The sequence below is a fragment of the Triturus cristatus genome, chromosome 2_1, assembly GCF_964204655.1.
Source record: "Triturus cristatus chromosome 2_1, aTriCri1.1, whole genome shotgun sequence".
NCBI classification, from domain to species: domain Eukaryota; kingdom Metazoa; phylum Chordata; class Amphibia; order Caudata; family Salamandridae; genus Triturus; species Triturus cristatus.
In genome coordinates, this window is record NC_140581.1 from 121270695 (window position 1) to 121294835 (window position 24141).

General features: G+C 54.1%; 1 long non-coding RNA gene across 1 annotated transcript in view; it reads right to left on the minus strand.

Annotated features, from left to right (window-relative positions):
- LOC146863861 (uncharacterized) overlaps positions 1 to 24141 on the minus strand; it is a 378717-nt gene that overhangs the window by 19622 nt on the left and 334954 nt on the right. The gene's annotated exons all lie outside the window — the stretch shown is intronic.

Genomic DNA, 24141 nt, shown 5'->3' on the forward strand with positions numbered 1-24141 from the left:
GGGGGGTAATGTAGATGTTGAACTAGGTGGGGTTGAGGGATGATCCTCGTGGTGCGCCACATATGATGTCTTTGGGTACGGAGGTGAAGGGAGGTAGTCGGATGCTCCGTGTGCATCATGTGAGGAAGGAGGGGATACACTTGAGGGCATCTTGCTGTATGCTTATGTTCTGGAGTCTGTTGATGAGGGTGTTGTGGGAGACTGTGTCGAACGCCGCAGAGAGGTCGAGGAGGATCTGGGCCATGGTTTCTCCACGGTCTAGGAGTATTCAGATGTTATCAGTGGTGACGATCAGCTGTGGTTGGAATGGAATCCTGATTGGGAGGCATCCAGTAGGTGGTTTTGTTCCAGGAATTCAGTGAGCTGCTGGTTGATGGCTTTCTCAGGAACTTTGGCCAGGTAGGGGCGCAGGGAGATTGTTGGGGTCGGCGGAGGCTTTCTTTAGGAGGGGTCTGATGTGTTTCCATCTGTTCGGGAAGGTTGCTGTGGAGAAGGAGGTGTTGAGGATAGTGGTGAGTTGCATGCTGATGGGGTTCGTTGCAAGGTTTTGGAGGTGGTGGGGTCAGGAGTCGGTGGGCACCCTGGAGTGAACAGAAGACATGATGGCTGAGGTGGTGTGGGCGGTAAGCGGTGACTAGATGGTCATGGTATGGCTGGTGTTCGCTGGTTGGTTGAGGTCATCTGGGATGAGGGTGGCGGGTTGGATGTTGAAATTGTTTCACATGTTGGTGATCTTGCTGTGAAAGTAGTCTGAGAGGGTGTCACAGAGTTCTTGAGAGGGGTGAATGGTGTTCCCTATGGCTGTCGTGTTGGAAAATTATTTGACTATTTTGAAGAGTTCCTTTGTGTGGGTGGCCGTGGAGTCGATGCGGTTGGTGAAGGCTGCTTTCTTGGCATCTTTGATTTGCCAGGGTTCTTGCTGGCTCGTCATTGTTTCTCCAGTTGGTGGCAGTTTTGCGCTTGGTGGTTCTGAGTTCTGGGGAGTACCAGCTGGCATGTTTGGGGTCCTTGTTGGATTTTGTATCTTTCAGTGGGGCGACTCTGTCGGCGCTGTCATTGATTAAGGTGGCGAAGTTCTGGATGGCCTGGTTGAGGTCTGTTGAGGCCTCAGGTTGACCATGCTCCAGCTGCGGTGGCTGAAGATCTGATGCCCGGTGATGTTGTCCTGGGCATCATTGGTGGTGAAGTGTACGATGGTGTGGTCAGTTCAGGGGAGTCCTGTAGTATGGCTGAATTTGATTCTGTCTCTGGAGGTGAAAATGGGGTCAAGTGTGTGTTCGGTTTTGTGCATAGATTTGGTGACCAGTTGGGTGAGGCCAATGTTGTTCATGTTATCCAGGAGTGCGATGGAGTTGGCGTCGCTAGGGTCATCGATGTGGAAGTTGAGGTCGTAGTGGTGATTCAATTGCTAGGGGGTTGATGAGGTTGGGAATAGCTTCGGAGAATGTTGCTCGGGGTCCCGGGGGTCTGTAGGCGAGGGTGCCTCATATAGTGGTCAGTTTGTAGTAGGATGTTGAGGTGCTCCATGAGAGGAGTGGGGTTGTCGTTGGTGATGGTGCATCTTACGGTTTCCTTGAAGATGATAACAATGCCTCGCCTTGTTTCTTCGTACGGTCATGGTGTATCATCTTGTAGACTTCGGGAGCAGCGATGATGATGTCGGGGTTCGAGGAGAGGTTGAGCCAAGTTTCGGTGATAAAGGCAACGTCCGTGGTGAGGGTGATGATGGTTTCCCTGGTTTCCGTGGCATGTTTGCAGAGTGAGCGGGCACAGAGCAGGATACAATGGAGCGGTGGTGAGGTGTTCTTGGTCTTGTGGGCAGGAGTGGTGCAGGATCTTTTGTATGTTGTGGCGCAGAGGAAGTGGCAGTGTCAGCAGGTGAAGGGTTCTTTGGTGGATCATGGGGAGGAGGAGATGCATCTGTTGTTTCGGTGTTGGGGGACAGGTCCACGAGCTCCTTGGCGATGTAGCGGCAGGTGGCAGGAGAGACAGGAGTCCTGGGGCTGTGCATTGTCCAACTACAGTGCATTGGCAGAGCACCTGTTGCACGCGTCCGCTGCAAGGTTGTGTGGTGGGCTCCATTAGGGGTCCTGGTAGGAGGTCCTGGTGCAGGTAATGCGGGGCAGCGCAGGGACAGCAAGCAGCGCTGGGACAGCAAGCTCCACAGGGGCAGGGACAACAGTCAGCTCAGGGAGAGGGACAGCGAGCAGGGCAGGGACAGCAAGCAACGCAGGGGTAGGGACAGCAGGCCACGCAGGCAGTGCAGGGACAACAGGCAGCGCAGGGGCGAGGGCAGAGGGGTACAGTACCATGAGCTCAGAATCAGGCAGAAAAGGAGTGACCCAGCCCAGCCACCTCTGGGCTGTGACGGGCGGGGATGGCCCCGCCCTTGGCCTGGGTACATCCCGTGAAGCAGGAGTCAGGGTCTGGCTATGAGGCTGGAGGGGCAGGACCAGCAGGAGCCAATCCAGGCTCTCTTCCCAACAGCGGAGGCTGCTGAGAGGTTTAGTTCGGTGGCATGTGGGTACAGGTGAGTCCAGCGAAGCAGGAGTCAGAGTCTGGCTATGAGGCCAGAGGGGCAGGAGCAGGGCCAGCAGGAGCCAATCCTGGTTCTCTTGGTGTAGTTTGGTGGCGGGAGGGTCTAAGTGCATTCACCTGGAGGCTCCGTCTGGATCCCTGTGGGACCAAGTGTTCCAAGAGGAAATTAGAACCACGATCACGGAATGCTTTGAGCACAATGATAAATCTGAGATGGCGTGCTCCTCCCTTTGGGAGGCCTTTAAAGTTGTGATACAAGGCACATGCAGCGCAAAACAGGCTGGGGTACTGCAGGCACTGCGCAGCGAGCTGGCGCGACTAGAGAGGGAAATTAGAGAGTTAGAGCTCCGGTATTTTTCAGAATGTAGCGCTTCAGAGCTGGCGTCCTTCCGGGGAAAACTGGTGGAATATGAGGAGGCAGCGCAGAGGGACACCCATTACTTGGGCAAGGAGTCCCGCACGCCGAGATATGGGGAGAATGACAGAGCGGGCAAGACATTGGCCCAAATGTTGTGAAAACCCTGGGCAAGCGACTCCCTAGTAGAATTGCAAGATGAGCATCTCCACAAGCACATTGGCACTGAGGCGGTGCAGGGGCAAGATTCGATTTCTTCTCTTTGCTATATCAGGCGCAGGAGATTACTTTTCCCCCAGACCTTACAACATACTTTGACTTCATACAGCTGTTATGGCTTGAGAATGGCCATAGGGAATACCTTGATGAACCCGGCATGGGGGAGAAAAACTCCTCCCAAAGCCGCTCTCAGTCATACAAGGAGCTGAGCGCAAGCAGAGCCAAGTTGTCCGGATGGTTTGGGACCCTTGAAGATGTGAGTAACAATGGGACATTCGTCCTGAGCAGCACCCGCTGTGCTGCTCTGGGTTTCTGATCCATGTAAGCATTTTCCTGATCTAACAGCCTGATTTGCATTTTTATGTACAGCTATGTGTCTGTTATTGCTCTGCTTTGCGTATTGGGATGTTAACCCCCTCGGTTTTCTGACCGCATGGGATTTTGGGTCTGACTACAGGGCCAAACCTCCCTCCACCTCCTGATGGGTCCGCAAATACCCACTTTAGGGTAAATTACCAAGACCATTGCATGCCACTTTACCATGTATGTCAGCCACACTTCACGGCTCACTGTTTTATTTGCATGATTACGGAATTGTTCATGGAACACCACTATAAATATGTGATTGTGCATGTGTTTCTCCATGGGTCTCAATACTAAAAAATACATTTGAATGACGTAGCCCGTGTACAAATACTAGCGCAGCAGGCAATTCAGACTGCACTGTAATTAGCATTGCAGGAGTGATAACACTTTTGTAGAGTGTTGATAAACATACATTGTTGTGTTTTTTGCACATCATGTGAACCCACTTATGCACTGTATACAAATTTGTCTGTTACTATGTATCTCTACCTCTAGGTACCATTGAACTGGCAAGTACTTACTTCCTTTGTATGTCTTAGTATATGTGCATGCCACAGTGAAAAGTTATTCACAGGACGTCACTGGGGAAGTATTAGTAAAACACACCCGCCCTGACGAAGGCCCTGGACCTTCTGTGGCCAGTAGAGTAGGGTAGAAACATGTTGGCACCACATGGGTCATAGGACCATTATATCCTGTATGCCCCTCATATAATATTTTGTTTTAGTCATTGCCCATCAAGCCCACTAATAAAGGGATACCTTGGGAGTGGATTAGGTATTTGTATTTACACGTAGCTTCCCCCAGACACCATAATATACAAAGAGCTCCCTGGAATATGTTTGAGGCCACCCTGGCTTTTAGGGGTCATGGTGAACCTGATGATGAAGCATGCCACTACTAGAGTGGGTGAGGGTTATCTATTAAAAAAGCATTCATTTTCCTTTTTCTCATCTCGTGCGAAGGTGGTGTCTATTCGAGAAGCACATCTTAGCTTTTTGAGGCAGAGGAATACCCTTACTGATTTTGTAACTTGAGTTCTGGGAGAACGTAACCTTTTTCTTCCTTTGTTTAATATAAAGACTTCCCTTCCCTCCCGATAGGCGGGTCTGCCAACCTCCCTTACCACTGTTTTGAAGACATAATTGGAATCAAGGCCACATTAAGGTTCACAATGACAATTGAGTACCCTCTTATTTCACTAAAGACATTGTCGTCAGGAAGAGGGAGGCAGGGATGCTTTTAAGTTAATGTTTAAAAACTATGGGGTATATTCACAAGAATGTGTGGTAAACCTCACCCAAAAATGCTAACGCAACTTTACACATCGCAGCCTATCGCGGGAAAATAACCCTGTGTCAACATGGAATTCACAACAAGGCGGTAGCATGTGATAGCCTGCCGATACCGTGGCCAATGTCCGCGATACAACCACCTCGACCTTGATAAAAACACAAACCACAACACCCAAAAACATGCGATGAGGAAAGCAGGGATAAGCACCGCCAGGCCCGCGAGACACACATAGCAGGTGGGAATAAGCACAACCAAAGCCTGAAAAAGAAAGACAAACCAAACAGAAAACAGCAGCCAAGCACAATGGAGGCAACCCGAACCAGCAGACAACCCCACAAGCCACAGTGGCAACAAAACATTGTACATGGCAGGCCATCGTGGACAAGGTGAATGCAGCCTGAGAGCGGAGGAGGATAATGGCAGAAAAACAGAACATCCGGAATAATGCGAAACGCACAAACAAGCAGAAACATGCCAACAACAAGAAGGCAGCAATGCACACCGGAGGTGGAAGGCCAGCGCCACACCAGGAGCTGGATGACATGGAGGAAATGGTGTCCACCACCGCAGTCTAAAGATGGTGGCAGGACTAGGGGCCCTGAAACTGCCCAAAACAACAGACACAACAGCAACAGGGAGAGGAACCAGCAGAGACTGGGGGGACTGGGGAAGATGGGCACAATGGCAGCCATGCACAATCAAACACAGCACAACTGCAGGCAAACCGTGCCCAAGAGTAACAACACCAACCAGGAGCACAAGTCACACAGCTCGGCAACATAACACCACTGAACAAGCATAGAAGTCAAAACCACACTGCCTGAAAGGGAGAAGGGTGAGCAAAATCAGAGCAGAAGGGACATCCCACACACAATGCAGCACCCACACATAGGAAGCACAGCACCCCAACCTCAAACACAATGCCGTACAAACACCAACATCTACACCTCCAAACACAGGACACAACTGCACCCGCCAGTGGCCGATAAACGGCCATACGCATCTGGCCAAGCACGAAACAGGGACATGATAATGCACAAGTACAAACCCACTGCCCTGATAGGGTAGCAATGCACTTATGGCAGGCATCCAGAGAGTCCTTGACACACACATTGGCATACAAATCAAGACACAACACAGTTGGAAACAAGTGAAAGTTCGGGAACTTTTTCTACAAGTGCTTGTCAGTACGAACAAGAGAAGTGCCACGAGATGCAAACCAATGCAGCAGCATGTCTGAATGAGGAACGTAGGAAGGCGCCCATGTCCACCTCGGGGAAATCCATCACTAACACAAGTCAGTGCCAACCTGCGTTGGTTGTCCGCCCAGGGATCATGAGTCCAGGCCAATGCAGCCATGTCCACTGTCGTCTTGGGACATGGGACCAGATTCACAACATGCAACCATGCGTCCGGACACGTGCAATGGGTCACATCCAGTTGTGGCTGCAGGTACCTTGTCACTCGTCCATGAACGCGAGTGCAGCAGCGTAGGCCAACATCTCCAGTGAGCTATCGTCGTCCACCACATCTGACATGTTGCTGACGTAATCCATCAGCTGACCCGGACAGGTGTGTTGACTCCAACCACTGGACCCAATGTGCACCAAAGCCCAATCGGGTAGTGGCACAATGTGCTCACTGCACACGACGACTCGTGCAATCTCCCAAGTCCAGTTTCCAGCCTGCATGCCAAACATCCATGCATGCCATAGCCGGGCATCACGGTGACACTCCTTGTCGTGGTCCAACAGGGGGAGCACACACACGTCAAAATCCAGGTCAGCTACCGTTACTTTGGAGAGGCAGACATCCATGGACCACTCGAACATGCACAAGAGACAATGCAACACAGGCTGAACGCAGGTGACGTCCGCAAGGCGGAAGCTCAGCCGGTAACTGATCAGCAACACTGCCAACGGCAGTGCCCCCAGTACATGCAGCAGACGTGCACGGTACAGGTCCACCTGACTGGAGTTGAGCATGTGTCCGGGATGGTCTGCCATCGCGTCAGCGGCACTGCATGGAGTGGCAATGGCTTACCCTGCGCCAGTCCGCTGGATGAAATAGCACAGCTTGGTGCAATGAGCAGTGTCTGTGTGCAACGGGTGCAGGCCTGGGGTGGGATGGGAGTATGTTTGAAGGCCATCTCATGCACGCTAACTACGACCAAGGACTCCTGCGTGTGGTATGTGTACACGTTGGTCTCACGGCGGGCAGTGTGGGAGTCGCAAGCAAATGCTCTCGTATCGGTCAGGGGGTGCTGGCCAAAAGCAAGTCCATGCTTGGAGCTGCAGATGTGCTACCGCCTGATACTTCAAACAAAAGACCATTCATCCCTACAATCAATTCACCATCTGCATGCCTACAGGAGAGGTACAGAGGCCTGCCGTGGGTGTGGTGGGATGCCGGCGACCCTGGGACCCATGGTTGATATGCCCAGCACGTTGCACATGATTGGCCTCCCTTTGTCCTATGCTGCCACACAGCTGCCCCCCTCCCATGAGCCCCCACACCTGTGTGCACTGCGCGGTTGCTTTACGTGCACTCCTACGGCACACCATGGAAATGCCTGTCCGCGCATGTCCAGCAGCATGCCAACAACACTGTGACGCTGGCCTCTGAGGGTGGGCGGACACGTGAGTGCAGGCCAATGGTCCGGACAGAGCGGACACAGGTGTACAGCCCATGGCGGGTAGTGATCGCGCTGCGAATAAGGCTAGGCAACTGGCTCATGCATCCACAGGACTGCTACACAGAACACTTGGCATGCATGTGCCAAGACCCCATGCGGTCTTGCGCTCCTACATTTCCCCGTACATGCGGCCCCGCCCTCCTGGTGCATGCCACATTGAAACATCGGCTACTGTGGCCCTGGTGGCGACAACACCCCAATACAGAGACACACTTACCGCACTTCCTGCCCAAGGCCAGGTCCGAGCCACGCCCTGCTCCCCCCCGAATCAGCACACCCCTGCACTGACCAGACGTACGCCGGACCAGCACACACCGCTCATGCATACAGAGTGATGCGTGCGGATCTACATGTCCAGGGTCACTGCCAACGCTGAGGTGACATGGTGTCATCCGCTGAAGATAGCACACTGTGAAGTTGCAGGGCCCGTGCACATCATGCTGACACAATGACCACACGGACACACTTGCTCAGATGGTGTGAATGGCTACGTACACGTGCGCACGGCCATATTTATTAGCAGGCACACATACTGAGTGACACCTGTGTTGGATGTGTGTGGGGGTGTGCACACCTGCCGGCAAGGGCAGCCTGGTGCAGTCAGACATAGACAACAGTGTACAGCAAGAAAGAACACAACCATTCAACCATAAGGGCCCCATGACTTGTGCTGCACAGAGTCAGTGGGCCCGGATGCCCAGCGTCCTGCACGGGCCTAGCGCCATGGGACGCTGACTTGCGGTGCACTGGGGCAGGGTCACGACTGCAGAGCAGGTTCTCGTAGATGGCAGGGGGCTTGTCGCGGAGTGTCTCAGTGGACAGTGGAAGGGGCATGTTGCGCAGCCTGGGTTCCCAAAATAGATTAAACCAATGAGGCTGCTTTCAGATGCAGGCATAGATCCTGCCCCCCAAACCCAGTGTCACCCATGATGCCGAATAATCAAATCTAATTGTCCTTTCAACATGCTTGAGCAAACAATTTTAAATTTCATTTTAGCTCTATCTTCAGCTGGCTGGTCTCATTGAGGGTTTCTGTGGCTGAGTGGTTGATACCACGTTTACCCTCCAAGCAAAAGTTCCTAGTTTAGGATAAGGTGGAAGCAGATTTTGTGGACATCTTAGCATAGCACAAAGGTGTTGTTTTCCAGTTTGATGTTTCTTTCTAATCATTGTGGCCGCTTAAAGCCAGCCTAAGTTTGTTGCATATTGCTGGGTCTTGTGTTCTTCAGCTGCCTCACCTCAGAAACATTTAAAGGTATGTCCATGGTTAAAAGAGTCAATATACACAGATAACTGGAAGGGAAGAAAGTAGGGCTGGCAGGATTTAACTTGTGCGTCCCCTACCTTTAGCAGCAAGATGCGGCCAGCAGGACCCTCAGTGTACTAAGGTATCTGTAGCAGCAAGCGTTGCTTGCCCTCAGTGCAGATGATATGATGGTTAATTCGCACTTCCAGGTCACACTTTGCTGTCAGCCAAATGGGCACTTACCTAAGCAGGTTAACTAGTGTTTAAAAAAAAGGGGGGGACATAGTGTTGGTGATAGCTATCGCAAAGGAAACCTGAGCAGTTTTATGTCTCTACACCATGCAAAAGTTCAATAGTTGGAGGGGCGTGGCTTGGAGCGTCAAGATGGCGGTCGCACTTTGAGAGTGCTCTGAACCCCTCCGTCATCCGCTCTGCAATCCGCCACCATCAGTGCCCATCCTCTTCTCTAACCCGCAGCCCGCAACTGCACAACATCCCTGGGACCCGCCGGTGTCCGGAAAACGCCATAGAACTTCCCGTGGTGACGGAACCAGCATTGATCTCTGGACAGCCCTGAGCCAAAATGGCGACCCCCGTCGGACTGTAGCCTGGGCCCGGACTTGGATGCTGGCACCTGCTGCCCACCGACTTCCTTACCCACTACATCCCCTCACAGATAAGCCCGGTGGACGTGCTGGAGACTCGGCTGCTGTAGCGTGGTGGCGAGCGGTTACTGGGTGAAGGCTGGGAGAGGGTGCTGCCCGGTGTTACAGTCCTGTGCTCCCTGAGGCCTGTGAGACTGGGACCCGGGACCCCCGCTCCGTGCCGGCTCTCTCACTCTGGTGCGTGAGCCCGGACCTGCACCAACCATATTGGGCCCCCCGCTGGCAGCAGACCCTGTGGAGACAGCCGTGGTCCTGAGCAGCGGAGACCACTGGAGGGGCTTCTACCCAGGTTCCGGCGCTGAGGTCCTGCGCACCAGAGGCCTCCCTCCAACCCGGACTGCAGTTGCGAGAGGACTGGGTGCGGCGCCGACCTCCCACGGTCAACCATCGGCTCACGTGGGGCAATATGACTCTGCAGCGGAGCTGGGCTGGCAGTGCCCGCCAACCATGCGTCCGGTGATGCGACCATCGGATGGTGCTCGGCTCGACACCCTGCTGTCGGGGCTGCCCTTAGCTCAGGACCTGTGCTGAGGTACGACCTTGGGTCCTTTCGGGCCCCGACTCCAGCCCTGCTTCGATAATCCGGGCCGATAGTGGCCTCCGCAGATGAAGAATCCCGACCCCCACAGTGGTGCTGTGATCCCCTGCCGCCCTTCTGCTGTGTGGAGCGAGGGGGCCCTGTGAAGCTGTCTGGGTCATCCAGTGCCCAGAATAGAAGACTGCGCATTCACTGGCGGCTGATCCTGAAACGGAGGTGAGAGCGCCTGACACGCCCGAGATGGGGCCGCTGGCTGCGGGTTGTGAGCGGGCGGGTGGACGCGGGGGAGACCCGCCGTCATTTCGGGCGGTGGAGGGCCTGGGATCTCCCTCCCCCCCTCTAGTGGCCTGGCCTCACAATTGCCCAAGGGTCCAGCGACCTCAGCCCTGACTGAGAAGCGGGGCCTCAGCGTTGAAAGCGCACCAGTGCACACGGCGAGTTGTCCTCATTCCTGTTTCGGACCTGGAGGGCACACGGCGGTGAGGCCTAAGGGGGGCTTCAGCTGTCATCTCGGGCAGTGGGGGCCTGGCGAACTGTGTTTCTTTCCCCCTGCCACACTTGCCGCAATCCTCCTAAGCCACGCGCGACCTCAGATGACCTGCTCCCTGCGATGTCCTGCAACCTCACTGTGAACTGGGCCCTGGGCCTCGGTGGCGCAGGACCTGTACGTTTAGCTACGGACCAGCTGGGGGCGAGGTGAATGGGTACTGGGGGTGTGTCGGCTGCCATTCCGGTCAGCGGGGGTTTGCGAGTCTGCTTCTCCCCCCCCTCTGCCCGACTGTGGACGCGGAGATGCTCCTATGCCTCGGAGGCCCTCTCCCTCCTTTCTTCCTCTACCTGGCTGCTGCCCACTTAATCAACTGCAGAATCGCGCAGTGCCCTGGTGTGGCGGGGCCTACCGGAGCTGTCCCTGAGCCGCAGACTGGAGCATATGCCTGCTGCGTGCGTTTCCCCTGCTGTGAGGCCTCGGGGCTTCTGACCTGATCACTCCCCCCTTCCTCACCGTCCACACTGGACGAACTGGGAGTTCCGGATCCACCTGCTGATCATGGGGAGAGACTGGGGGCCGACGCCTCCTGCCACACAGACCAAGATGGATCAGTATACAACCACAGAGTCCAGGGCGACAGGTGGTCCCACGGAGAAGGATGCTCCCGCTGCTGCGGACCTCACCACTATCCTTCAAGCCATTCGCGCCTCCCAAACCTCAGTAGAGGGCAAGATTGAAGAAGTCCAGGTCGACATGACCTTCATCCGTCAAGGTCTTCGCAACGCCACGACCCGGATCAAAGAAACGGAGTCTCGCATGTCCACGGTGGAGGACGATGTCCACCAGCTCAAAAACCAGGTCACCCGCCTCCAGTCTCAAACTTAAGAATTGCATAAGTGGGCTGAGGACACCGAGAACAGATCGAGGCGGAACAACCTCCATCTGGTGGGGTTCCCGGGAGGGTCAGACACTCGCCTTCATTGAGGGCTGGCTACACGCGTGGATGCCCGAGGGTTCCCTCTCCCCATGGTTTGCGATTGAGCGGGCTCACCGCTCTCTCGCCCCAAACCCGCCACCGGGAGTGCCTCACCAGCCAATAATAATGCGGATCCTTAACTTCAAAGACCGGGACTCCATCCTGGCTGAAGCACGCAAGCAACATCAACTCAAATACCAAGGCCAGACGATTATGATTTTCCCCGACTACACGCGAGAAGTTCAGGGCTAAAGACGCTCCTTCGGAGAAGTCAAGTAGAAGCTTCGTACTGTAAACATCCAGTATAGACTTCTCTTTCCGGCCTGCCTCTGGGTGGTTTTCCAAAACCAAACCCTCTTCTTTGACTCCCCTGAAGAAGCCTGGAGGTGGCTGACGGAGGAGCGCCCCTTGCGCCTCGTCACCCGGAGCCAGTCTTCCAAGAGTCACACCGAGGGTGTACAGAGGGGGTTACCTGAACCATGCCCTAAACGCACCCGCTCGCGTTGGAGGCGAGGCCCGAGACGAGCCATATAAGAATCACCGCCGGGTCCCAGTCAGCGCCCAGTGTCCGGAGAAACCCTGAGCGACCTCCTAGCTTCACATCACACTGGCTCCTCGAACCACTCAGACCCCGCAGGAGCTCCGCCTCATCCATCCCTACTTGATCTAACGGACAGAGACCTCTCCCGGAGTCGGCCCTCCTCAGAGGGCCACCCTGAATCCACATGGACTGCGGGTCATAATCAGCTCCGCTGCGCATGATACGGCAATCATGCTTGCCGCTCTTTATCTCTCTCGATGGACATTGACACCAAACATCCTGCTATGAGGAGGGGTCCTCCATGAGTCCTCATTCCCAAGCGTTTCAGTTTGGTTCTTTTCAGCTTTCACCTGTTAGGGTCGACAGATGCTTCCATTCCCGAAGTATAGGGAGGGGGGTGGGGGTATGGCAGGGGGAAGAGACCGTTGTCTCAGTTTTTCGTTCATGCATCTTGTTCATTACACCTGCACCTCTAATCAGCAGCACGCCAATACATACACAACCCGCATTACAGTGGTGCACCCACCAATCCATGCAGGCGGAAACCTCCACCCACGTTAGGCATCCGCTCCATGAGTCTCGTCACACACTTATACACCCCATGACTGACAATCATATCGGTAAGGGGTCACTCCGCATAATGTCTTGGAATGTCAACGGACTGTTAGACAGAGTCAAGCGTACGGCGGTCCTGCGGTATGCCCAACGCCACACAGTTGACATACTGCTGCTCCAAGAAACCCACCTTGTTGGTAACAGCTGCCCCCTCAGCTATGGTACAGCGATGACAGGGTCTTGCACTCCTGCTTTAATCGAGGGTCGAGAGGCGTGGCTGTTCTTGCGCGTCGCTCTCTCCCATTCGTGTTACACAAAGTTACTAATGATCCTTTGGGTGGTTTTGTGGCCTTGGAGCGGACCATAGGGGACTGGGCCCTTAACGTGCTGTCCATTCACTCCCCGACATCGCTGATGACCCCCACTCTTAAGCGAACTGCGGAACTGATGGCCGCTTTGCCCTCTGGGATGACCATCATTGGAGGGGATTTTAATGCGGTCATGGATCCGGCCGTTTACACCACCGGGGCCCCTTCGACTGCCAGAACCACCCACGCTATTCTTTTGATGAACTGGGCGGCCACCCTAGAGGTCTGCGACTCCTGGAGACTTTGGCATCCACTGACCCGACAGTACACACACACACCTCGGCGTCCCACCACATGCACCATCGACTGGACTACATTTTTATGCCGTCCATGGACTGTCGCGTAATTAAAACTATTGCCATCCTCCCCGGAGGTATATCTGACCACTCACCTGTAGTGATGGAAGTGGGTGACCTCCCGGTGTCTCTACGTCTGGTTTGGATACTGGATGCCTGGTTTCTCCAGGACAAAGACTTTAGGAAATCGGTAGGCGACGAGCTCCAACAATACTTCATCACCAATCAAGACTCTGTCTCCTCCCCTGGTACCTTATGGGAAGCTGGCAAAGCCACCATTCACAGCTTTGCAAAGGGCCAACTCAAGCTCAAACGCCTTGTGCACGATTCCCGGATTACACTCCTGGAGGCTCAAGCCACCCTCATCGAAACTCAGTCGACGGAGGAGAGATCCAATTCCCAAGACAGGAAATTAGCATTTCTGTGGGACGAGCTTCGGCAGGCTTCCTAGGAGTCTGCCAAGCTCTTGTGGAGGTCCTCTGTGGCTAGAGTCTACGGATGGGGAGACAAAAATGGGAAGCTACTTCATCGTCTGGCCACGTATCCAATGGCTAATCGCATCATTCCGGAAGTGGTAGCTCCGAATGGCGTGGCACAGTGCTCCCCGGTGGCGGTGGCTCAGTGTTTCGCCACTTACTACGCCTCACTCTACTCCGCACAGCCTCCCAGTCTTTCACTCCCGGAGCTGCTTCGTCGGAAGAGGGACTCTCTTCCGCGGCTCAGTGAGTCTGAAGCGGCAGCGCAGGACCTCCTTATCACTCTAGAAGAGGTCAACGATGCTATATCTCGCATGGCCTCTGGCAAGACCCCGGGCCCAGACGGATTCCCGCAGGAGTTTTACGTGACCTACCGCAACACATTGGTTCCCCACCTGCTGGAGGTGTACACGGAGGCAGCTGATAAGGGCTCGTTCCGCACAGAACCTGATATTGCCACCATTGTGGTGATTCTTAAGTCTCAGTCACCCTCGAGACATTGCTCCGACTACTGCCTCATCTCCCTCATTAACTCAGAGTTTAAGGTGTTTGCCTCCGTCATGGCCAACCGTCTATGACCATATTTGACTAAGCTGGTCCATCCTGACCAGTGTGGCTTCATACCCTCTCGGGCACCAGGCACTGCTTCAGGTGCCTTCACTTCGCTCTAGCGAACCGCTTGATTTTGACTCCCTACTTGTCGCTCCTCCTCGTTGACTTCGAGAAAGCCCTCGACTCTATAGACTGGCAGTACCTTGAGGAGGTGTTGCCAGAACTGGGACTTGGGAAGTATTTCTGTAACCTGGTGAAGATTTTGTACAGTAGGCCGCGGGCTCGGGTGCTGGTCAATGGTGCACTGTCACAACCCTTCCCCATTAGGAGAGGTATGAGGCAGGGATGTCCCCTCTCGCCCCTCCTCTTTGCTCTGATCAGACGAACAAATTATGGGGTGGAAATGGCCTGGTCTGGATGAGGACAAAATCGCCCTCTGCGCAGATGATGTTCTGCTATTTCTGGCCGAGCCAGCACAGTCGGGACCCTGGTTTCTTCGGGCGTTGAGTCTCTTTGAGCAGGCCTCCGGCCTCCGACTGAACTCCGCTAAGTCCGTCCTGGTTCCCCTTCATCTCTCGAGAGACTGCTTCGACTGGCAGACCAGGATACCCCTCTGGAGACAGTCCTTCAAATACCTTGGGATTTGGGCAGCCCTTCTCCCAGACCTCGCCTGGTCACATAATGTAACCTCGTAGTGAAGAGGGCTCGCGCTGACCTCCTTAGATGGCAGGTACTGCCACTGAACCCCATGGGCAGAATAGCCTTATACAAAATGATGATCTTGCCCAGATTCTTATATGTACTTCAGAACGTACCCTTGCTCATCTCACGGACGTAGTTCGGGGAAATGGACAGTCTAGCCACCAAGTTTCTCTGGGGGGGGCGGCGGCCTCGCCTGGCCCTCGCCCACTGCTGGATCCCTCCCTTTGATGGCAGCTTGGGAATGACAAACTTGTACCTCTATTACTTAGGAACCCAGCTTCTTACTATACACGACTGGTTCAACGGTGGTTGGTCAGACCCTGCATACAGAGTAGAAGTGGATACCCTGGGCTTATCTAACATCTAGGTGATGCTATACGGTGGCACCATTCCCAGAACCCTGCCCGCAGTAACACGGGAGTGCTTCTGGCCTGGAGGGCCTCTCTGCGCCATACCCACTGGTCGGGTAAGCTGACTCAGTATACCCCACTTTGGCAGGGCACCTGGCTCTGGGAGGTTGCCAACTTAGCTGGCTTACGAGCGTGGGATCTCATTGGTGTCTCGCAGTTGGGAGACGTATGGGGGTGTGACCATCTACGTACCTTCCAGGGCCTACAAATCCGGTATTCCCTACACCTTTCACAATTTTACCGCTATTTGCAATTGCGCCACGCCCTCCGTTCCCACATCTCAGAGGGCACCTCCCTACCGGAATATAGTCCACCCGAAGCTCAAACCATGACTGGCAGGGGGGATTTCCCACATATATCGTTCCCTCACAAACAACACTTCCACCACACTACACAGACTTAGAGACAGATGGCGGGGTGGCTTGGGACCCTGGCGGAAGACGACTGGAGGGACACACTAATGACACCCAAAACAATCACAGCCTCTGCGGGGCTCCGCTTAGTCCAAATATACTACCTTCACGCCGCCTACCTTACACCGCTGCGCCTCCACCGCACAGGACTCCAGCCTGATGCGCCATGCCTCCGTTGTGGTCACCCACAAGCTGATTTCTTCCACATGGTATGGCTTTGCCCCGTGATCATAAGCTACTGGGAGTCTGTGGTGGGGGAGCTCACTGAGGTCCTGGGCTGGGAGGTTCCCCTTAACCCACTGAATCTACTCCTAGGGGTCACTGATGGGCTGGACGGCTCCAGAGTGGACAAACTCTTCCTGAACACGGCCATGATGGTGGCTAAGAGGGACATTGCGGCAAACTGGCTGAATCCGGTGGCACCCACCATTACACAATGGCGCAGGGGGGTGGATTGGTGTGCTGCACAGGAAAATCCCATGTACGAGGCTAGGGGATGCCCAAAGAAATACCGTAAAGTGTGAGGCAAATGGGTGGGGGTGTTGGAAGAATGACCCTTCCATGGGCGACTGTGGCCCGAGTCGGGCAGTACTTTGTTCTCTGTCATGTTCTATGCATATCCAGGGTGTATGACATATTAACACCAAGTCCCTGCTGTGCACTAATGTCTTTCCTTGCTGCTGAAATTATGTTTCCCTTGTTTTTTTGTCTTTTGTTTTTCTTCGCTAAAATCAATAAAATTGGTTATCAAAAAAAGTTCAACAGTTAGTGCCCTAGAGCAGGTCAAGACAATTACTGTACCATGTAGACTCAAAAAACCAAAGCAATTGGCTTTAGGTGAAAGAAACTTAATGGAGTATGTGTTCCATTTGCATATGAGAGTCTGGTCCTGGCAAGCAGTGCCGTCAACAATAGGCACATGGCCTACAATCTTCCCTGTGGACGGAAGGGGCAGATTCACGACTCTGCTCTAATCTAGAAGAGAGCTTGCCAACTTTTTCCGTAATGAGATCTACTTCATCTCAAGTTAAGCCATCTGAGGCTACTAATATATTTTATCACTGGGCTATATCTCCCACACGCCCTTTGGCACAAAGGACATAACCACAGCAATAAGTCTCTCTAGTTCAGCTTGAATTACTCATCAGCCAATAGCTTTAAATGTATTTGGAATGGTCACCAATTTTATTTATCAGCATATCGCTTTATGAAAATTAACAATTTTAATTTCAGCCATCCTGGCCCACACTAAGACAACTCTGCTCTGACTCCAGGTCTTTGTCTGACTTATAGAGTAGAGCCTTTAACATGTTTAATCTCATTTCATCTCATTGTGGAGGCACGTTACTGGCCATGTAGTGTTTGTGTTTTAGCATGAGGGCCTTCCACTGGTTCTGCTGGTTTCTACTTTAATGATCCACGATATGAACAGTGCTGTCTTCTTTAACGTACGTAAAACCCTCTGAATGATGAACGGGGCTGAGATTGAATTTGGCGAGCCACTTCAAGAGCATTCACGAGCAACCAGTAGCTCATGCATTACCCGTTTGAGACCTCGGTCCTGGAATAACATTCACTTTACACAAGGTGACGACCATGTGGAAGTAAATGTAGATGTGAGGGAAGTTTCGAAAAACTGGAACAGTACTTTGCTTGTGGTTAACTGAAGGCATGTTGATTAGAGGTTGCCTTTCCATAGGTTAGGACAGGTTTAAAATAATAATAATACTAATAATAATTTAAACGACATTATGTAGGTTAATAAAAGGTATATAAACAATTATTTATGTCATAAATTCTCCAAGCACTCAATGAGTCAAAATAAGGATAGTTATATGTAGAAATGTCCTATGTCTTTTATTCAGACATACAGGCTTTCTTTTCACATTGCCTTTGTCAATAATGTTCGCCGTCACAACAGCTCCTTGCCAACACGTGTTTCGTCTGTTTATGTAAAACAAGACTTCATCAGGACATTACAGTAATCCCTATTGTCCTTGTTAACTTGAAGAAATGTTATCTCTTGAGGAGCATCAGAGTATCAAAATAACACGCATCAAAGCGTAATAGGTGTTATAAGGATTAGTCAGTTATTCCGCATATCGGTAGGTAGAGTGCTCCCCGCCGTGTTGTGTCTTCGTGGCATGAATGGCAATCCTGCACAAGGAATGGCATGGGGCCAGGTCTGGGGATACCATTGAACAGTTGATAACTCAACTAGAGGCAGGTGCTGAGCATCAAAAAGGAGACCAGAACATTCCAGCAGAAGGGTAAATAGCACCATGCACACGTTCACCAAGCAAAGGGATTTGGTTTCATAAGGCATGGCCTAAATAATGCAAGTACCAGAGGGTTCTTCAATAGAGACGGGGTACACTTGTCAGAGGATGGCACGGACTTGTTCCTCTTGGACCTTCAAGAAGCACTGGATCTACGGGTTGCAGATGATTAAAGAGCCACTTTCAAGGCAAAGGCGGGGTTACAGGGTGATCCGGAGGCAGTGTGGTACACAAGGGTACCATCTCAAGTAGCACAGTAGGGGTACTCTATGTCAAAGCCCTAGCAGTCTTTACTACAGTACCCGGGGATGTAAGTGACCGTGCCCTTAGTCCTTTGGTCTGTTGCAAGCCTGAGCAACTTGGGGCGTACCTGGTTGACACGCCGCCTTGAAAAATGTGTGAGTAATAATCCTGGATGGGTGGTCCGTGGTATTTAAGTGAGAAAAACTCCCCAAATAATATTGTAGCATCGAATGGGTTGGCCCACGTTGCTGTTTGGCTCATTAGGCGTGTGGGCTGCTTAGGTTACTCATCGCTCCCTGCCATTGGATTGCCCGTAAATTAACCCACCACGCTGGCATATTTCATTTACGAGATAAACCTGCAGCAAACTATTTTTCCACCAAACCATGTGCAGTGTGATTTATTTAATTCCTTGTGTGCTAAGCTGCCATTTACCATTGTTTGCTGGGAGGGTTGCCGATATCTGCACTATGTGGCTGCCCGCGGCGCACGAGGTGCGCCCTCCTAAGAGGGAAGCTGCTTACTGCTGCATTCTGAAACACACTCACCTTGTGTCACTCGTGGGAAGCCCCGTGGGAATCTCTCTGTTCCGGCGCTCTCCCTGCGTTATTTCCGGCACCTTGGAGGTTGGGGCCAGGTACTTATACCTGCCCCACTCAGGTGCCAACTGTGGTATTCTGGGGCTCTGCTGTGCAGCAGGGGCTGGGGCATGTTGGGGGTGCGCCACGTGCGTGGGGCCTAGCGCGAGCAGCGCGCAATAAATACACGGACCCGGTGTAGCAGTCGGGCGCGAACTGTCTCTTGTTCGCCCGCCCCTTTATTTTATACTCCCGCGCTCACGTCGCCGACGTGAGCGCAAACTACGTGTTCTCAGCTTGCGCTCTAGCCAAAGGCTAGAGCGCTAACTGTAACATCCCTCTCCAAGTTAGTCCTTGACGACAGTTCAAACTTTAATTTGCGGCGCCACTTACTTGACATGCAAAGTCTCGTAATCGGCTGGTGGGCCTGGGGTTCTCTCTTAGCCCATACCTCGCGGTTCCCCGAGGAGTCGGGGCTTGGGTCGTTGGTGCGGCCTCTTGCTCTGGTCCGTTGTCCGGGCGTTCGGCATTGCCTGGACCGGCCCCTGGGTGGCCCAGCGAGATGGGGCTAGGGCACACTCGCTGGGAGGACCCCTGGGTCAGGCTCTTCACCAACGACTGTAGCTTCATGGTCGACCGCGGGCCTCCTCCCCACCTTGAACCATGATATGTATCGGGTGACCAGCTCGCCTCCCCGGCGTGCTGTCACCATGGTCCCTTGCTGGTCGACTACTCTCCAGTAGCCCTGTTCATACCGAGTCTTGAACTTTCCTCCGGGTCGCTGCTCTCGTAGAACCACCATATCCCCGGCTTGGATCTCTCTGGGCACCGCCCTTCACGCATTGCTGACTTGGTCGTTCCGCTCCTGGCGCCTCCGGAACGCACTCTCCGCGTCGAACGGCGGGGCTGTCCAGCCTGGGGCGACTGGTAGCCCGTCTCGGCGAGCCCCTTTGAACATCAGGGCCCAAGGTGCTTGATGAGTGGAGCAGTGGGGGGTGCTGCGGTACTCCCCCAGAAACCGCTGCAGTTCTTGTTCTGGGTCTGATACGGCGATGCGCAGTAATTTGTTGATGGTGCGCATGAGCCTTTCTACCTCTCCATTGGCCTGTGGCCACTGCGGGGTGATGCGCCGATGGCGGATGCCATGTGACTTTAGGAGCTCTCCGAACTCGTGTCCTTGAAATGGGGGCCCGTTGTCACTCTGCAGTTCCTCGGGGTACCCAAACATCCCGAATACTTTTTCCAGGGCGGGGCCACGTGCACGAAGGCTGTGGACGGCAACGCCTCAGCTAGTGGGTACTTCGAGTAGCTGTCAATGATCACTAGCGTGACTCGTCCGTCAGGTAGGCTCCCGTAGTCCACACTGATTTTCTCCCACAGGCCTCTCCCATGCTCCTTGGTGATGATAGGAGCCGGCGGTTGGGCTCCGTTGGTCAACTGGCATGACTGGCAGCTGCGAACCGCGTCGTCTACGTAGGTGTCCATGCTCGGGAACCATACTTTCTCCCTCATCCGAGCCTTCATTCTCTCTGTTCCCTGGTGTCCTTTGTGCGCCAGTTGCGTGGCCCTGGTCCTGAGGGCAGCCGGGATGACGACTCTGGATCCTCAGATGACGATCCCCCCTCTAGTCACGCTTAGCTCGTGACGCACTCTCCACATGTGTTGGAGGCCGTCTCTCCCTTCATGAGACCATGAGTTCGCTGCCTGGAGAAAATGCTGCCAGGTTCCCGCGAGTATGGTGTCCTTGACCTTGATTAGCACCGGGTCTTGTTCGGCCGCCTCCACGATTTCTTCTAGCGTTAAGGCCCGGGGGCACGCCAGGGCAGCTACCATGTCTAGATGACCTTCAGCCTCCTCCTCCCCATCCATCGGTATCGGTTTGCTATGGGTCTCGGGGTGTCGGGATAGAAAGTCTGCTGGGTTTTTGGCCCCTGGCCTGTATACCACAGTGAGGTGGTACTGTTGAAGATTGATGGCCCATCGTTCTATTCGTGGGGGTGGATGTGGCGCCGTTCCTCAGAATAGTGGCACTAGCGGCTGGTGGTCCGTCACCACCGTGAATGGGTGTCCGCACACGTACAGATGAAAGTGACGGCAGCTCCAACGAATCGCTAGGGCCTCGCGCTCGATTTGGGAATAGCACTTCTCCGTGTCCGTGAGGGCCTTGCTGGCGTATGCCAGGGCTGGCCACTGCCCCGGTTCCTGCTCTTGCATTAGAACCGCCCCTAGTCCTACCGGACTTGCGTCTACTAGGACTTCAGTCTTCTTGCTCGGGTCAAAGTAGACCAGTGTGGTCTGATCCAAGAGGGCTTTCTTAATTGCCTCAAATGCTTCCTCTTCTGCATCTGTCCATCGCCACATTACATCGGTTTTGGTGAGGTGTCTGAGAAGCTCGGCTAGGGTGGCCAAATTCGGGATGAACCGCCCACAGTAAGTGGCCATCCCCAGGAAGCTGCGGACCTCAGCCACTGACGCCGGAGCTGCGGCCGCTTTGATGGCATGGGACTTCCGGGGATCCACTTGGATGCCTTCTTTGGTGAAGACGTAGCCGAAGAATTCGATGGTTTGTCGAAATAGTTGGCACTTCTCCCGGTGCAGGGTGACACCATGTTCTTGCAGCCGTGACAGTGTGTCTCGGACGTGCCGGTAGTGTTCTTCCACCGTCTTGGAGTAGATGAGGATGTCGTCACTCACGTTTAAGACACCAGGTAGCCCGAGCAGGATATCCTTGATGGTATTTGTAAGATCTCTGCTGCCGAGGAGATCCCGAAATTCAGGCGTTTGTATGGCCTTAGTCCTAGGTGCGTGCTGAACGTAGTAATGTATCGGCTTTCCTTTGCCAAGGTGAGCTGGTGGTATCCTGCGTTCAAGTCTAGTTTGGAGAACCACCGAGCTCCGTTTAAATCAGACACAATGTCATCCATAATCGGTGTGATGTGTCTCTCGCGCTTGATAGCTTTGTTCGGAAGCCGCATGTCTATGCACAAACGGATTTTCCCCGGCTGGCGTGGTTTCTCCGCGATCACCATGGGTGATATCCACGGTGTGGGTCCGGTCACCTTCTCGATCACTCCTTTCTCTTCCAACCTTTGGAGTTCTTCCTCCACCAGCGGCCGTAGGTGGAACGGTATCCGCCTGTGCCTGAGGGCTGTCGGTGCCACCGCGGGGTCGATGTGAAGGTGTATCGGTGGCCGCTTAATCTTCCCTAGCCCTGAGAAGAGGCCCTTAAATGTATCCAGCAGGTCTTCGGCTTGCTTGTCCTGGATCTTCCTGAGGAATGCGATCAGCCCGAGGTCTTCGGCTGCGTGTCCGCTGAGTAAGGTGTCCACCTCCTGGTCAATGACGTGAATGTCAATGACTATTTCTGAGTTTTCTGCACTCACAGCTACCGTCATCTTCCCTTTTAGCGGTAATGGCGTGTCGCTCCCATAAGCGTAGATCTTGGCCTTGGACTGTCGGAGCTCCGGTCTCGGCCTGAGACGGTTGTACTGCTGTACGCCCATTACTGTCACGGACGCACCCGTGTCTATCACAGCGTTGACTTCCGTTCCTGCTATTAGTCGGTCGCATCGCGGCTGCGGTCGCCTGGTACTTTTCAGGGCTTTTGTGAATGATATGAAATACGTTTCTTCTCCATCCTCAGACTCAGTGCTCGAGTCCTTGTGGCCTCTGGCTTTCTCATACCTTGGCGGCGGTTGGGATGACAGCAACGTGTGCGAGAGCTGTCTTACCAGCTTCCTCTGCGGCTTGTCCCACTTGTTCCCGCCTTTTTGTGTCTTCCTCCGGCAGACTGACGCGAAGTGGTTTTCGATTCCACAGTTTGTGCACACTTTCCCTCTGGCTGGGCATGTCTTGAGCGGGTGGTCTTCGTAACCGCACTATCCACACAGCCGGGCTTGGGCTGGGGGTCGCCGGTCTCGGGGCCTCTGTGGTCTTTCCCGCGCTCGCACCGCATCCGCCTTTTCAGTTTTCACTTCCACCTGTTTGTCTATCCCTTTTACTAGGGCCTGGTCCATTTCCTCTGCTCGCGCCGCCGACAGATCATGCGTCCTGGCCAGGACTAGGATATCGTTCATCGGGATGTTGGGTCTGCGAAGTATCAGTCCACGAAGCGTCTTGCTCCGGATCCCTAGTATCAATTGCGCCCTAATTTCCTCTTTGGCCCTGTCCCCTACGAGGTGCGTGTCCGCGAGGGCTCTTAACCGTGCATGGAAGGCATCCACTGATTCCCCTTCGCGCTGCCTCGCTTGGCGGAGTTTAAAATGTTCATAGTCCGGATTGACCTGCGGGTCGAAATGCGCATTTAGAGCTGCCACTACCGCCGCGTAGTCATCCTGGTTCCCCGTGTTAGGCAGGTGTTTGAAAAGGAGGTATACTTCTTCCCCCGCGTAGTGGAGTAGAAGGGACCTCTTCACCGCCCCGTCTGTCTCTCTCGAACCAATGAAATAGTTCTCCAGTCTGCCCAGCCAGGTCTGCCATCGCGAGGCAGCTGTCGTGGGGTCAGCGGCTTCGCTGAATGGGGGCAGGACCCCCGTCGGGGGGTGATGGGGCAGCGCTCAGGTTTGGTCCTGTTGTTCCGTGTCACTCATCGCGGCGCAGGAACCACGTGCTCGGTGCACCAGTACAATGGCCACTGACCTCCACAGTCAACTTGTCCACTTTTATGCTGGCGCGCGCCGCGCAGCCTTGCTGGGCGATGCACCCTCTGGCCTGCAGGCCTTCTGCTGCTCCGTCGGCTGGTGGTGTGGCCTCGCGACCTCCAGGCAGGTCGTGTGTGCGTCTCCGGTGACAGCAGCTGTTCTTTGGAGGAGCTACTGGGCTGCTCGTAGCCTCGGAGATCAGTGCAGGAAGGGGGTGGGGTGGGGGGCCCACCTCATCGCCAGTGTGGTAGTCTGGGGCTCTGCTGTGCAGCAGGGGCTGGGGCATGTTGGGGGCGCGCCACGTGCGTGAGGCCTAGCGCGAGCAGCGCGCAGTAAATACACAGACCCAGTGTAGCAGTCGGGCGCGAACTGTCTCTTGTTCGCCCGCCCCTTTATTTTATACTCCCGCGCTCACGTCCGCTGACGTGAGCAAAACTACGTGTTCTCACCTTGCGCTCTAGCCTTTCCCCCCTGGACACGCTGTCGCCCACCCTATCCCGAACCAAGCGTGCCAGCGCCAGAGTTTTGCTTCCGGTGCTGTGCTTGTTAATTGTTTATTTGTGTTGCAGGCAGAGTTACAGGGCGATCCAGAGGCAGTTTGGTACATAGGGCTGCCATCTGCGGGAGCACAGCAGGGGTGCTCTATGCCAAACCCCAAGAGTCTTTCCGGCAGGACCCTGAGATGTAAGTGACAACGCCCTATT